This window comes from Juglans microcarpa x Juglans regia, chromosome 4S (assembly GCF_004785595.1).
Source record: "Juglans microcarpa x Juglans regia isolate MS1-56 chromosome 4S, Jm3101_v1.0, whole genome shotgun sequence".
NCBI classification, from domain to species: Eukaryota; Viridiplantae; Streptophyta; class Magnoliopsida; order Fagales; family Juglandaceae; genus Juglans; species Juglans microcarpa x Juglans regia.
This window is the reverse complement of record NC_054601.1, coordinates 13,673,093-13,689,096: the sequence shown is the minus strand read 5'-3', so window position 1 is coordinate 13,689,096 and position 16,004 is coordinate 13,673,093.

Sequence of the window (16,004 nt, the reverse complement as noted above, 5' to 3'; positions counted from 1 at the left end):
CACGCATCTACCAATATCTGAAGCATAACTATCTGGCAACTTCACACCTTGCAACCATTTGCAGAAGTCCATCCTCTCCTCCCTCGTCATCGTAAAACATGCATGCTGCATGACCACCCTATTGCCTTCCACCCGCAAATATAGATTATGTTTAATTCCCATTCTATCAAGATCTTTCATCGTCTTGATCATGTCCCAGTCTTTTTGTTAATGTTCATCAATGTACCCAGTATATTATCACAAATATTCTTCTCTATGTGCATTACATGCAAACTATGTCGCAACATACAGAACGACCAATATGGCAACTCAAAAAAAATACTACTCTTTGTCTAATTCAGTTCTGCTGCTCCTCATTTTCTCTTGTTCTTTCCCCGACCTTTGCCGAAATTGTTCGCTCTAACATGTACCAGTTGTTCCACTATCTCTTCTCCAGACAGCTCTTTTGGTGCAATTCTATCCTATACTCTACCATCTAACTTAGCACATTCTCTTCTCCATGCATGATTTGCTGGTAGATAACGTTGATGACCCACGAAACACAACTTCTGAGAATATTTTAACCACTCACTAGCAGTTTCTTTATTACACGTCGGACACGCTAACTTCCCTTTCGTACTCCAGTCGGAAAGATTCCCATATGCCGGGAAGTCATTTGTGGTCTACATTACCGCAACATGCATCTGAAAAGATGTCAACGTGGATGCATCATAAGTTCTAATGCCTGTTTCTCATAACTCTTTCAGCTCTTCAATCAACGATTGCATGAATACGTCAATGTCATTCCTAGGTGATCTCGGGCCGGGGATAAGTAAAGTTAACAAAAAGTTGGGCGCCTTCATGCACCTCCATGGTGAAAGATTGTAAAGAATCAACACTACGGGCCAAGTGCTATAACTTGTACTCCTATTCCCAAAAGGGTTGAATCCATCAGTTGTGAGTCTAAGGCGCACGTTCCGAGCTTCTATCCCAAACTCTGGATATTGATTATCGAAAGACGACCACGCAAGTGAGTCAGCTGGATGCCTCATATATGCGTCATCCTTAACCCTTTTCTCCTCGTGCCACCTCATATCATGAGCTGTTTTCTTACACATATATAGTCTTTGTAACCTAGGTCTAAAAGGAAAATACTGCAACACCTTAACTGACACGTTTTTCTTACCCTTCCACCTCGACTCTCCACATATAGGACATGCTTGTTTCTCCTCATTCTCCTTCTAGAACAAAATACAATCATTCTTGCATGCATGTATGGACTTGTACTCAAATTCTAATCCCTTTCTCAACTATTTCGCTTCATAAAAGTTCTTGGGCAATGCAAACCCTTCGGGAAGCACCTCATTCAATAAGTCCAATACCATGTTTGCTTTCATCGACATCCCACACAATGACTTAATATGAAGCAATCGCACAATAAACGACATTTTGGAATGTTTTGTATAGCCTGGATAAAGCTTGAGCTTTGCATCATCCCACATTGAAGCGAAATTTTCACAATCAGTTCCTCCGCCACTTGAGGCATTGTCGTCAACCTCATCCATAAATATCCCTGCTCCAATGTCACCCAACATCTCCTCCATCTCATCCTGCTCATAATCATCATCCATGTGTCACACATAATTATGATGATCGACCAATACATCTGCTGACTGTTCATACGGCTCACCATGCAGTACCCATTGGGTATACTCCAGATCCATACCCTTCACAAATATATGACTTTCTACTTCATCCAACCCTATCGCACACAGACTTTTACACCTTCGACATGGACACTTAATATAACCACGACTATCAGTAGAAGCCCGTGCAAAATCAATGAAGGTTCTTACTCCACGCGCATAGGGTACGTAATCCTTTCCAAGTCTATCACCCAGACGCATCCAATTTTTGTCCATTTCTAATAATATCTATCTATTAATAACAAGTACATAGAAAATTCACATGCATGTATGCTTCAATTCTCATTACTTTTTTGATAAGATAGTTGGTACTATCTCATTCGAGATTATATTATTCATATTGCACAAATCTCGTCACTCTACTACTTTCCACGTTAGTAGAAATTTCGGCAGCACCTCCCCATAGTTCTCCAAGTATACATGTTCAAATAGAGGGATTGTGACCCTCCGAACAGCAAAGAACAGTAGAGGAAGGTACCAAAACTTCACATTAAACTTGGAAAGTAGGAGTAACAAATTGTCCACAATGGACAATTCAGGAAATAGTGGACATATAAATGTACACTAATTTCTAAACGTGTCTAAGGTTATTTATGCAATGTCACAACATATCTATCAAAAAGTACTACAAACAATATCTTCATGTTGTTTGAATTAACAATATCACATTCTAGTAGTGTTATATTGTTAAACTAGAGAGAGATAGAAGATTATGTGAACAAGTTTCTTATCAGTACACAATGAGAGAGTATGATCTTGAAAAAATGTCTAAACTTTAGTCCAATTACTTAACTATCACAAATAGTCTGACCTTGACAACTCTCAAGGCCGGAGAGACTTTGAGAGTCAAGCAATTTGACAGACATTTCTTCAAGATCATTCTTTCTCGGGGTGTATAAGACACGAAACTTGTTCACATATTCTTTCATCTCTCTCTAGTTTAACAATATAACACAATACATATGTGACATTGTTAATTTATAAAAAAATTAAAAATTAAAAGTTATGGAATCGAAACTTCAGATTTTTCAACAGGCAACAAAGTTTTTTTATAGTATTTTGGATTGGCTGGGGCTATCCTATCCGAAACTATAATGATTAATCTCGGATTATTATTTCTAAATTATAATTTTAATTGTTATTATATATCTTAGGACATTGCTAATTGATACCTATGTAATTTTAATTCTTATTATATAATTGTTATTATAATTGTTATATATAATTTCAAAGATTATTATATAATTTTAATTATTCTCATTCCTAAAGTATAATTTTAATTGTTATACTTAATTGAGTGAGTTATTTATTTATATAGACAATAAGTATATAATTTCTACATAATCATTTATTTGATCCTTATTTATTTACTCTCTAGTTTATTATAAATAAGTATATTTATTTATTCCAACTCTCTAGTTATTTGGTAGGTTCAACACTTTTTCTTTGAAGAGTATTTTACTTTATTTATTTATATATATATATATAATAATATAATAGTTTGGAACCTCACAATGGTAAGAATATTTAATAAGTAATTATTAATTATAATTATTGTATGTATATATTATATTTTATATATAGTTAAGTTATATACTTCTTTTTTCTTTTTCTTTTTAAATTAAATTTTATACTATAGTTGTAACTTGAATAATAATCATATTCTAACTAAATTAGTATGAATATATTATATATACTTATTAAATATTAAATATTAAGTCTCATATTGATTGTTTTTAATCTTACTTAAATTAAGAGTCTAAACTTATAATTTTCTTGTTAAAGAACAAATTCAAAAAACACAAAATAATTCACATAAATACTAAAAACTAGACACAATATACTTCTAATCATGTAAACATATTCAAACAAAATTCACGAATAATAATCACAATTTTTCAAATCCATATCACAACAACAACAATATTTCTACACATATTAATTGTACATTCGAACGTTATATTATCTCATCCAATTTTTAGATAACGTTCGAACGTTAAAAAACTCGGGCACGTTTTCTGCGAAAGACGTTCGAACGTTTATATCATCACAAAGATACCTAAATCGAGAGGAAAATTTCCTGCACTTTTTTTTTCACGTTCGAACGGTAAGAAATTTCGCGTTTGAACATTTATAAATTCCCAGTGATTTCCATCGAATAACGTTCGAACGTAAAATTTCAACATCCCAATGTCAAGTGCATCACAGAGATACCTAAATCGAGGGGGAAATTTTCCACACTTTTATTTTCATGTTCGAATGTTAAGAAATTTGGCGTTCGAACGTTTACAAATTCCCTGTGATTTCCATCGACTAACGTTCGAACGTAAAATTTCAACGTCCGAATGTTCAGATCATCACAGAGATACCTAAATTGAGCGGAAAATTTTTTGTACTTTTATTTTCATGTTCGAACGTTAGAAAATGTACATTCGAACGTTTACATTGAAAATGTACATCTGGTGAAAATGTACATCCGAACGTTTCAGATCATCACAGAGATGCCTAAATTGAGCGGGAAATTTCTCGCATTTTTCATGTTCTAACTTTTTGTTACTATTTTCTTCTTTCATATAACCCGCTTGTTTGAGATATTCTTTTTTACTTATTAAATTCTTCTTTACTCAATGTGTGTATTTAGGCATCATCTCCAATTACTTGTGAATATATTGGAGAAAAATGTTCATTTTTAGAAATATGAGAGGTGGATGCCAAGGTGAGTAATCTAGACTATAAATAGTATATAATATACTATATTATAGTATAGTATATATACTATACTATATATATGAATCAATAATATATAATTAGTAAAACTAATAACAAAACATATATATATATATAATACACTACATAGTATATATATAATATACTATAATGCATTATATATATAATACACTATATATATATATATACTATATAATAATGATTTTCTAGAATCACATAATCTAAGGGTCATAATTTGTATGACTTTCAACTTCATCCAAATATATGACTTTCAACTTCATCCAACTCAGATCCATACCGTTTATAAATATATGACTTTCAACTTCATTCAACCCTATCACATACAAATTTTTACATCATCGACATGGATACTTAATGTAACCACGACTATCAGCAGAGGACCGTACGGCTGGGACTCACTTAATGGACACCTATATCAATGTCTGAAGATACGTACAGCCCACTTCATAGCCACAAACGCAACAAATGAAGGTACGCAACTACAACGTGATCACCAAGCTCGCTAGCTAGTTAGCCCTCTATATATTTATTACTTGTAACACAATCATGGAGGATGTTTAAACATTACTTTGAAAACAAAAGGGATCGATACTCCCACTAAAACTGCCTTGTTATTTACTAATCCAATAGCTAGTTCCGTCTTTAATCTTTACTTAAATTAAGATCCTAAACTTATAATTTTCTTGTAAACATATTCAATAAAAATTCAAAAATAATAATCAAAATATTTCAAATCCGTATCACAACAATAATATTTCTACACATATTAATTCATCAATGAATACCATAAACTCACAAACTATTCACAAAATTCACAAACAATAATCACAATTATTTCAAGAGTAAGCATAAAATCACAACATGTATAAACATATTGCTAAACTTTAGAAATATAACCAACACTCACAAATTCACTAATTATCATTCATTAGAGAGAGTAATTTGATTCCAATTAATCTATTTAAGAACTTGTACACTAAAATTTTGGGTACTGGATTGTAATAATAAAGTATATCGTTTTGGGCTAGTAATAAGAACTTGTGATTCTAATGTAGTTTTCATTACTTTATAATGGATCATATATATATATATATAATATATTATATATTATATTATAATGTATAATATAATATCAGATATATATTGTACTATATATATAATAATGTATTATATATAATATACTATATAATACATTATATATATAATACATAGTATATATATATATACAGTATAATATACTATATATATATTATAATATAATATTATATATTATGCTATATGTTATAGCATACAGTATAATATATAAGATATATTAATAATATAATATATTATAGTCAATATTTTAAAAAATAAATCGAAAAACGTTCGAATGTACTAAGAATTTTGGAATGTTTCGTATATATAAGGCCAAAACAGAACAGCGAAACGTCATTTTCACCGTTATCTAACTTCGTTCCCATTTGCACGCTTCTACTCCTCCGTCTCCGCTACCGATAAACTCCGTCACAACCGTCACTAAAAGGTAGGCATTCATCTTTTAATCAAATAACATGTATTTTATTTGAGATTTGAGTTCGGTTTTGTTTAAAACGGGTCAAGTGGTGGCTAGATTTTCAACTCCATTTTCCGACCACCACAGCTTGCCATTGGCCAAATAGTTACCGTAAAAAAGTTTCTTGAAGTGTATACTTCATTTCTACGATGACATTTCGGCATTTAGAGTCTTGTAGATTGATTTTCGAGATTTCAATAATAATTGAGTCGATTTAGCCATTCTGTGTTGTAACATTCGAAAGTTTCACCAAGACGTTCGAATATACGACGTTTCAATTACATAGTCGTTAAGGCTTCTACGTTCGAACGTGTATTGTTTTACATTCAGACGTTATTTTTTGTAAAATTTTCATCCAAACGTTAAATTATAACGTCCGAACATACTACTTTTCAAATTTATTTATCCTTCAATGTTTGGATGTTCATCCTTTACGTTCGCACGTAAAACTCATACGTTCGAACGTATAACGTAAACGTCTAAACATACGTCATTTAAATTTATTTACTTCTTACGTTCGAACGTGTATGTTATACGTTCGCATGTATGTGTTTTATGTGCGAACGGAAAGTATACACATCCGAATGTTTTATCTTAACATTCGAACATTTATTTTACTATGTTCGAACGTTAATATAGAGCAGCTTAAAATTAACACAAAAAATACATCATTGTAAATAATTTTTTTTCCTTTTCTATTTTCAAGATATGACTTATCCACTGCATACTAGGAAACGAGGGGGGAAGGAGCCACTCAGGACACTGCTCGTATCAGGGCTCGTACTGTTTTGGTAGAGCGAGAGGTCTTGATTAATGAGTTCGACGAACTCATATAGGAGCAGACGAACCTGAGAGATGTTTTCGTTAGTAGAGACTGGGGAAATATCTGCACATTGAGGGGAAGGTATACCCCTCAAGGGTTCAGGAGTTCTATATGGGGATGTGTGATATGTCTTAAGATGCATCCTCTCACACCGTGACTATACGCGGTGTTTCCATTGAGATTTCACCAGATGTCATCGCCGAGCATCTCGGGATTCGTCAAGGAGTTACGACATCTGCACACGCTACACCCTTTGAGGATGTAGGCACTTCTGTATCATCTACTGGCCACCCATTTGAGCCAGCATCAGCCAGAGATGCAAACCGGTTAGGGGCTGAGAATATTGGCCTTGAGGCTCAGGATGATGACCGAGACTAGGATTTCTACATCCTCACCGGGAGGGACCGCATGCAGATCGAGAGGAAGACCGCCTTCAACCAGAAGCATCTACTACCTTTCTTCCGCATGTTGCACCTTATTGTTGCAACAAACGTGGATCATGTGGCACATAATGTGGCGCCCCCAATCCCCTTATATAAATACACAGGGATTGAGACACCAGGATGGTGACAACACGGTCACACATCGCAACGAAATGCCAGTGTGTGTGTACATGCAACAGTGTATAAATAAAATAACGCAGCGGATAGTCAACTAAGTACCAGAATTTATTTACAATCAAACATCAATAAAGATTTAAATAACAGTTATACAGTCATCCATAAAATAATTTAAAATAGTTCCAGATAAACAAACGAGTGATCCCAGATCACTCCTCAGGCAGAGCCGTCTCCTTAGGCTCGCCCTCCTCCTCCTCATCTGCATCAAAATCTGCGTTACCACAAAATGGTATCGCAGGTAAGTATAACCCAAAACAACAACGTAATATAAAATGCATTAAATGCAACTAACATGCATGCACATGAAAAATATGCATTTTTCCACAAAACATCATTTTCCCTGAAAATGATAATTTTCCAACACACGCCAAAATCTCATTTTGGCCCAAAATATCCGTAAAACATTTTCCCAGAAAATGATTTACCCAAAAACCAACTCGCACTATTTTCCCAGAAAATAGTGCATTAATTCCAAATGCACCATGCATTATTTCCATATGCACCATGGCCTCCCCTATGGACCATCCGCACGTTCTGGCTTCGTAGCGGTGCTCAGTTCCGCGCCCAGCGCGTATATGGCCAAGCACCCACACTATGCAACAAGCGATGCCCAGTTCCGCGCCCAGCGCGTACGTGGCCAGACATCCTCTAGTCCCCGCCAGCAGAAGGACCACAGAGTCCGCACGAGACCATCTCGTCCGATTCCATTGTCGCCCGGCGACAATCTAGGGGACGTTACTCAGTATATTCCGCTCCCGAGTAACCAGAGGAGCTCCACCGAGTTAATGCCCCATCTCGGCTTGGGGTCGTGATACACACGCACCAAAAATCCATTCTCACATGAAAACCCAATTTTCGTAAACACATGAATATGAATGCAATACACGAAAACCCAGTTTTCTTTTACAAACATGATCATGCATGAAATAATGAAATGCACATGTACCAATACAATATCCAAACCAACAATTACCAATCCAATCAAATCCAACCAAACAACTCCAATCACAAATCCATCCGACCTCCGAACTCCTCGGACTCAGTCCGGCATGCCAAAAAATACAGTGAAATGGGTTAGTGCAAAAATACATTTAAATTACGGAACTTCTTTGGAGAAATACTTACAATGCAATATAATAATTTTTCGAGGATCACGAAGTTGAAAAATGCGACGTTTGAGCAACACCACAGTGTAAAATACACTGTGGCCGTGGGTCACAAATACCAACTTTCAAACGGAGGCAAACGAAGACCCAAGATTGATAAGGTAGGGCCTAGGGAGGTCGGTGAAGCTAGTAGTGGTGGTGGTTTGCCGTGGGTGGCGGCGAAATGGGCAGTAGAAGACCAAAATGCCCAAATCGGAAATGTAGATGGTGGAGCTTCACTGGTGGCGGATCGGAGCTAGGGTTGGGTCCAATGGGTTGCTAAGAGGTCGAGGATGATGTGGTATGAAGATGGTGGCCGGAGGTGGCGCGACGGCGGCGCTGGAACGAATGGTGGCCGTGGCTTTGAAGGGCTACTGGTGGTTAACGGCGGCGCGGATGGAGGTGAGGTTGGTGGGGTGAGGTCGCCGGCGGCTGGGGAAGCTAGCGGGCTGGGCGGTGTCGACCACCGCCGACGCACGGCGGCGCTGGGTGGTGAAGAAGGAACGGACTCGAGGAGAGAGGAAGAGAGAGAGGGCTGGATCCGCGCGCACGGGGGAGGAGAGAAATAAGGAAGAAGAAAAAAAAGAAAAGAAAGAAAAGAAAAGAAATGGAGAGGAAGAAAAATGGAGGGAAAAGAAATGAGGTCCAATCCTCATAACTTGGGTCACAAAAATGATCCAACGGAGATGATTTTAAAACCACAAGTTAAATAAAATAATTTAAACGTAATGGTAAATTCAAATTGAAATAATTAAATCCCATAGTAATTAATATGAAAAACAATTTAAATGCACAACAATAAATAAATATTAAGAAAACACATAAAAAAAATAATTTTCACCAATTAAAAAATCCTAAAAATAATCCAATTAAAATCCAATAATTTTAAAACAACAGAATAATTTTTGAATAAAATAAAAATATTACTTCAATAAAAATACACTAAAATACGGGGTGTTACACATAAAACCACATTTAATCAGTTTCGGGCACAATTTTTTATACGAGTGGCACGTGGAGATAACATAGATTTGCCACTGCACATCTTTGAGAGGATCCGATACAAGGCGAGCATCGTCTCCACAGATAATCTCACATACGGTGTTCTGATCAACGACTATTACTTGCACGAGGAGTGCCAACCCAGCCAGAGGAGCAGGTCAAATATCAGATTAGCCCCATTGTAATACCCTGTATTTTAGTGTATTTTTATTAAAGGATTATTTTTATTAATTCAAAAATTTATTCTCTTGTTTTAAAATTATCGGATATTTTTAAATAGTTTATTTTATAATCTTTAAATTGTGAAAATTAATTTGTTATGTTTTCTTAATATTTATTATTGTGATGCATTTAAATTTTTCTTTATTTTAAATTAATTAATTGTTGGATTTAATTATTTTATTTTCATTGTATCATTACATTTAAATTATTTTAATTGATTTGCTGTTTTAAAATCGTTTCCGTTTGATCATTTTTGTGACCCAAGATGTGAGGATTGGACCTCATTTCGTTCCCTCCATTTTCTCTTTCCTCTCTTTTTTCTTTTTTTCTTTTCCTTTCTTTTTTCTTTCTTCCCTTGCTTCCTCTACTGCGCGCGACCAGCCCTCCCTCTCTTCTCCGTCCGTTTCTCCTCTTCTTCTAGCCCACTGCCGCCGCGCCGCCGTGGCCCTCACCACACCTCTCGTTCGCTCCCCCACCGGCCGACGACCACTTCCCGTTAATCCCAGCCCCTATCTCGCCTTCATTCTCCTCTACGCACGGCTTGAAGCCGCGGCGTTCCTTGAGCCCGCGAGCCGCCGTCGCGCCACCTCCGGCCACCATTTCTTCACCACTTCATCCTCAACCTCATAGCAACCCAATGGACCCAACCCCAGCTCCGATCCGTCACCGGTGAAGCCTATCTATCTCCATTTCCAATTTGGACATATTTGGCATAAAACCACCCTTTACGCCGCCACCCACGGCAAACCACCACTACCACTAGCTTCACCGACATCCCTAAGCCCTACCCTATCAATTTCGGGTCTTGGATTGTCTCCGTTCAAAAGTGAATTTTTGAGACCCACGGCCACATTGTATTTTACACTGTTAGGTTGCTGTGTCGCCACATTTTGCAGCTCCATGATCTTTCAAAAATTATTATATAGCACTGTAAGTATTTTTCCAAAGAACTATCGTGATTTAAATATATTTTTGCACTAACTCTATTATTGTGATCTGGTTGGACATGTCGGACTGAGTCCGAGGAGCTCGGGGGTCAGATTGATTGTGGATGGAGTTGTGTGTTTGGTTGGTATTGTGAAATGTTGGTTGTTGGTATGGTGTTGTTCATTTACATAGCATATTGCACGCATGATCATGTTTGTAAAGGAAACTGGGTTTTCGTGTACATGCATTCATGTTCATGTGTTTCATGAAAACTAGGTTTTCATGTGTTAAAGGATTTTGGGTGCATGTGTATCACGACCCCAAGCCGAGATGGGGTATTATCTCGGTGGAGCTCCTCTGGTCACTCGGGAGCGGAATATACTGAGTGACGTCCCATGGGTTGTCGTTGGGCGACAACGGGATCGGACGAGATGGTCTCGTGCTGACTCCATGGCCCCTCTGCTGGCGGGGGCTAGAGGATGCTTGGCCACTAACGCCCTGGGCGCGGAACTGAGCATCGATACGAAGTCAGGACGTGCGGATGATCCCTAGGGGAGATCATGGTGCATTGGTTAATGGATTAATGAGCTGTTTTCTGGGAAAATAGCGTGTGTTGAATAAAAGGATTTTATGTAATTCATTTTCTGAGAAAATGATGTTTTATTGACTTGGGTCATTTTATGGAAAAATGACGGATTATTGTTTTTGGGCCAAAATAGGATTTTAGCGTGTGTTGGAAAATATCCAATTTCAGGGAAAATAATATTTTGGATTTGATGCATATTTCATCATATGCATGCATGTTGGTTGCATCAATATGTTTTTATCTCGTGGTTGTTTGGTTTATACTTACTTGTAGTATCATTTTATGGTATAGCAGATTTTGATGCAGATGAGGATGACGAGCCTTAAGCTTGACTCCGTTGGCGGAGTGATCTGGGATTGCTCCTGTTTATCGAAATTTATTTTTATCAGTTATTTATGTATTTGTCTCGTAATATATTTTGGGATGACTGTATAACTTTTTAAGGATGATTTGTTTTGAATATTTGTATTTAAAAATTTTTGTACTTAGTAGACTTATTTATATTATCCGCTACGTTGTTTATTGTACACTGTTGCATGTACACACACTTGGCACTATCGTTGGGATGCGTGGTCGTGTTGTCATCATCCTGACGTCAAGATTTCTATTTTTTTTTGTACGTGGGAATCGGGGCGTCACACCCCTCGACATGACCACGCATCGACGTAGCATTAGACAGGCGAGGGGACGTCAGCCACCCCTGTAGAGGATCTAATTCCTTCGATGCAGCTTGAGCCAAGTCATGTGGGGAGTAGTAGTCTGCAGCCGCCGAGTACATCTACAGGAGATGGCGGCCTGCTTGGGTAGATGCAGTGATCTCACAGCTAACTGTGCATATTGATCGTAAGATCGATCAATCGCTCTAGGTTATAGAGGCATCTGTTTTCGAGATCGCCCATCGTGTAGATATCCTCAACGACAAGGTTGATACCTTGACTGAGGAGGTACGGAGTTCGAATTTCGTGAACAACACTATCATCTGAGTGTTGTTTAAGAAATTCGATCATATTTTGTATTTTGCTTTTATTATATGTAAAGAAAAATATTATTTAATATTTCTATAGTTTTTTAATTTCAATTCTCAATCTTCTTTAATGTTATATTTTCCATCTTTAATTTTAAATCATTGCACTTCAAATATATATAAACATAAATATATATTTATATATTACAAATTGTGTATATAAAAATATATACAAGTCAATTATACAGACTTATTCACAAATTATGCATTATAAAAACCATATAATTTTTAAATTAGGATCATATTTAATTTAAATTTGCAATTAACATTCAAACGTTAGTAATTGACGTTCGAACGTTGGCGCCAAAACATTTCATGTTTTGGAATGTAAAAAAAATCTCATCTGCCTTTAGTGACAGTTTCTAGAAACCATCACAGAAAAGGCTTTTTAGTGATGGTTTGGAGACTGTCACAATTTCCCAACCATCACTAAAAAGTAATTGTGTTGTAGTGTCATCTAACTCATTTTTTTTTAATTGTGTTCTACACTCACATGATGTGTGCGTAGCCATGTGGAACTCGTACTTATTTATAAATTCAACTGGAACTCGTAATTTTTCTTTTTATATTTTTAGCCCTGTATTATCATGAAGTGACAGCCTCCTCATGTAAAGGATGCGTTTCACACCACCAGCCACTCGAATGATTTGTTTTGAATAACTCGGCAACACTGGGTGTGCAAGATAAGCTCCCATATATATATATATGTATGTATATGTATATTGTTATATATATATATATGTGTGTGTATATTGTCTTCAACTTCTTGATCTATCTCATGCTTTTTAATTGTGTTCTACATTCACATGATGTGTGCGTAGCCATGCGGAACTCATACTTATTTATAAATTCAACTGGAACTCATAATTTTTCTTTTTATATTTTTAGCCCTGTATTATCATAAAGTGATAGCCTCCTCGTGTAAAGGATGTGTTTCACACCACCAGCCACTCGAATGGTTTGTAATGAATAACTCGGCGGCACTGGGTGTCTAAGATAAGTTCCGATATATATATATATATGTATATTGTTATTTATATATATATATATATATATATATATATATTGTCTTCTACTTCTTCCTCTATCTCATGTATTTTACCCCTGCCCTTAACTGCCAGTAGTGGGAACTTCCCTTCGGCTACCTTCAGCAAATTGAAGGGGGAGAAGGCCGTCGATCTCATTTTTTTTTATAAGTCCAAGTTGTCAAGTCGTCCTCTGTATAAAGTGAATAAAAAGAGTACAATGAAGAGTACTGCGCTTCCCGTGACAACTTACCCTTGGACCACGTAGTAAGTTTATTACAAGGTGTTTAAAAAAAAAAAAATTACTAAATGCAATTGAATCAGACCGTCTACGTAATGAGATTAAAAGGAATGCAACAATCTATAGAACTGATGTAATGTCCCATTTCAGGAGATCCGGAGAGTTTGCTCTTATTACCTAATATCAACTTAAATAACACAACTATAAAATCCAGAAATTCTATAAAATATTAATCCATTTAATCAATTCAAATATCTAAGTTCCTCCATGGGGATAATAAAGAAATTCTCAATAACATAAATTAGAAATTCTCCAAAAACTCGAAGCTATATTTTAACTTGTCAAATCAAAATATCCGAAAAAATAAATTAATTTACTAACTACGTACGATTTTCAAATAAGCACTTGTACTCTCAGGCACTTATTCCATTTCGATCATCACACCTTGCTAAAACATCCTACTCTTATTCTCCAACTGAACCATCAAAATTATCTGAAAAAAATATGGAGATAAGGGGTGAGTTATCAACAACTCAATAAGCAGAGAACATATATCAGTGTGTAAACATGAGCATTTACAGAGTTCAGAATACAGAACAAAATATTTCTTTCAAAATGCAGAATTAGAATAATGTTTTCAAAATGCAGCATCAAAACATGTTATCAAAAATATTAGAGCGAAAGTTTAAAAATATTCAGAATCAAAATTCCTTTGGCATAGCATAAATTAAAACCTTACATCTTATCTTATCATATCAGAACAAATACCATGTTTAACCCCCGTGATAGGGTTGTGCAAATCCCGGTAGCTAACCGAGCAGAAACAGAATGTGAATCTTCCCCTTATTCATTCTCGGAGTCCCGAGTGTGCACATAAGAAAGACCACGCAGAAAATCACTTTGTTTCCAAAGTGGGTGCACCAGAAACAGAAAAGTTGGTACCAACCAGAACAGAGGCCACAATTTTACACCTGTGGTAAGGTTAGAACGGAACAAAAACAGAAACAGAAACAGAATGTTATGCTAGAGGTTTTTTAGAAATCACATCAGATCATATCAGAGTACAGAAAATCTTCATAACACAACAAAATCATATCACAACAAAATTTATACACAAAATTTCATATTCGCTCTCTTTTTCAAAGTTCAGAAACAGAATGTAAAAAATAAACTCATGTCTATATTAGTCATGACAGAAAATAATTTCTTCTTAAACAAAATCTCATGAGTAACGCAGAACAAATAACTAAAGTAGTTCAAATTTATTTTCATAATCAAATATGTATATTTTTCAAAAATAATCTCAGCTCATTTTATTTTAATGCAAAGTCTAATATAGGAATCCCGCTTACCTGAACTTCTTAAGTTTTTCAAAATTCCTCAAAAATGTCGAACAACAATTAATCGTCACCTATAAAATAATCACGTAATTCTCGTAAATTTTCAATTAATTACATATTTCGATATTTAATCCTAAGCTTCTAAAATAACCTAATTGATTCCTCAAAACCTAAAATTACAAATCATCAACATTGATTTAATAACTTTGACCAAAACATTTAAAAGTCAGACCTATTTATTATTGAAAACCAACTATAAAGTTTAATACTGGATAATATAATTATCCCAAAATATTTTAAAATAAACCATAACTATTTTTCAAATAGACTAAACCATATCTAAAGTGTAAAAATAATATTACACCAATATTGTTTACTCTAAAAATAAAACTTTACTTAATAACATGTTAAAATACTTAAGTGATTTTCTGTGATCATAATTAAAATGTTCAAAATAAAATTTCACACTTACTGCAAAAATAATATGCTACCATTAGTACAATTTAGAAATCCTATTTATTTTCTGTAAAATTTCTTAAACCTCCCGCATAAACCATGTAAAAATAGATTTAGTATAAACAAAAAATTTCAAATTGAAACCATCCAATAATAAGGGTAAAACTGTAATTCCATATCAAAATACTATGCAAAATCTAAGTTTACGTAGACTTTAAAGAAAACGCTTCATGCAATCTCGGTGCAACAGTCGACGAGGACAAGGGCGCAAGGTACTCACCGCGAAGGGGGGAGCTGCGCGCGATGCGGCGAAGAAGGTCATAGTGGTGAGGCACTGAGAGAGAGAGAGATAAGTGAGAGAGAGAAACACAATGAGAGAGTATGGCATGCGGAAGGGGAGAGAGCTCACCGTGGGATAGCAAGAAGGCGTGTGACTGGTCGGGAGCTACATGCGGTGGCTTCCGTAGTGTAACGTGGCTGAAAAACCAAGGGGCACAGGGAGAGGGAGAGGCCAGTGAAGGAGCTCAGTGGAACGGCTTGAGCAAAGACTGCTCTGTTTCGGGAGTAGAAAAACAGAGTATGCCGTGTGTTCCTCCTTCAACGGCTGG